Here is a 1,851-nt window from a genome sequence, read left to right as displayed (position 1 = left end):
CTGGTCTCCGGCCACGCCACCCTGAACGTGCCCGATCCCGTCTGATCTCGGAAGCTAAGCAGGGTCGGGCCTGGTGAGTACTCGGATGGGAGACCACCTAGGAAGACCAGGTGCTGTAGGCGTAAAAAATTAAAAATATAAGGGATTGTAAGCTGACGAGTTCTTTGCAATCTGTGAGGTCAACCAAGGCCTAAAAATAAAAAATAAAATCATTTTAAAAATTAAAAAAAAAAAAGAATCTGTTCCATTATGTCAACCCACAAAAAAGATGGGGGAAAACCTTAACGCCTCTCACTGAGGGAAAGGAACCACATCGCTCCAACTCCAAGACATTCTGGAAAAGGCGAAACGGGAGAGAGGGTTTCGGGGCAGCGACGCCGCTCTGCGTGACGCGGATGGTGGCCGCACGGTGTTCCGCTGTTAAAACCCACAGGACACACGACACAAAGCGTGACCCTCGGGGGAGTGATGGACCTCAGTCGACGTGTAAGTCACCGGGGCTGCCGTGACAAAGACGCCGAGAGGCTGACGCACGGAAACGCGTCCTCGCCTGATCTAGGGGCGGACGTCTGAGACCGAGGCGTCGGCAGGGCCGGCTCCTTCTGAGGCCGTGTGGCTTGTCCGTTCTGTCGGCCTCTGGTGGCTCGGGCCCACCTTGGCGTCCTTCGGCTTGTAGGGGCATCACCCCGTCTCGGCCTCTGTTGTCACCTGACCTTCTCCTTTCTGTGTGCACATCTAATGTCACCTTCTTGAAAGGACACCAGTTGTATTGGCTTAGGACCGCCTTCATGGCCTCATCTTAACTCGATCATCTGCAAAGACCCCATTTCCAAAAAGGTCCCATTGCCAGCTGCTGGGGGTTCGGGCTTAAACATCTTTTTTCTGAGGCGGGGGACACAATTCAACCCACGATGCTTAGTGACGACGCGTTAATATTGGCTCACTAATTGTAACAAATGCACCCCATAAGTGTGATGTAAGAGGAGGTTGCCTGTGGGTGTTGGCAGTGGGCGTAGACAGGAATTCCTGATACGCTGCTCGATTTTTCTGTAAATCTAAAACGATTCTTAAAAGCAGAGTCAATTATTTAAAAAAAAAAAAAAGGGAGGGCCGTACAATGAGTAGAGAATGCTCACGTTTGCAAAAAGAAACGAGCATGTATCTATACGTGTGATGCTATGTCGTTTACACATACAGCGAGACCCAGGAACAGAGGCCGTCATGTGGATGGGGACCCATGGACCCATGGACCCAGTGTTGGGGGGGAAGGGGGGTGACAGAGCTGGAGGTTTATGGTGCCCTGTATGGTCGTGGCCGTTTTTAAAAAAATTTCGTCTCCATGAATATATTCCTTACTGGAAAATATAACGGACAGAAAAAAACAACAGAGAACAGACTCTTGCTTGTAAGCCAGCTCTTCTGAGGCTGACCACAGCGGGGAACTCTGACGGTCTTGCCTTTTTCCTCTTCAGAGGACTCTGTCTGACGTTCTATCCCCTGGGACCTGAGGCCTGTCCCCCCCGGGGGTCCTGCCCTGGCCTCCAGTGCTCCCAGCTCACCAGCTCTGAACGGGAAGGAGGTGGTGGCAGCTCACGGCTGCATAACTCAGCTTCCTTTCTGTACAGAGAAAATAACACCGCCAGCGTATCCTGAAAACGGTGCTTGTTTTCATTAAAATCATCATCATCATCCAATCATGTGTCCCCTCTCCACTTCAGCCCCACCTCCAGCAGCCCCTCACCCTCACAGGGGCGATGATGACCCAGCCCCTCGCCCGGGCCCTGCCTGACGCAGCCCCTCACTACCCTGCGCTCCTCCCATCACCGAGCCTTTGCATCTGCTGTTCCCCTG

At 52.6% G+C, this 1,851-nt stretch overlaps 1 non-coding gene across 1 annotated transcript; it reads left to right on the top strand.

Moving 5' to 3' along the window:
- Positions 1–3: 3 nt before the first annotated feature.
- On the top strand, positions 4–122 carry LOC111729537. Its single transcript, XR_002776275.1, has one exon. It is a non-coding gene; the product is annotated as a 5S ribosomal RNA (ribosomal RNA).
- Positions 123–1,851: the final 1,729 nt, after the last annotated feature.

Source organism: Pteropus vampyrus, unplaced genomic scaffold (assembly GCF_000151845.1).
Source record: "Pteropus vampyrus isolate Shadow unplaced genomic scaffold, Pvam_2.0 Scaffold267, whole genome shotgun sequence".
Lineage (NCBI taxonomy): Eukaryota > Metazoa > Chordata > Mammalia > Chiroptera > Pteropodidae > Pteropus > Pteropus vampyrus.
This window is presented reverse-complemented; position numbering and strand designations above follow the sequence as displayed.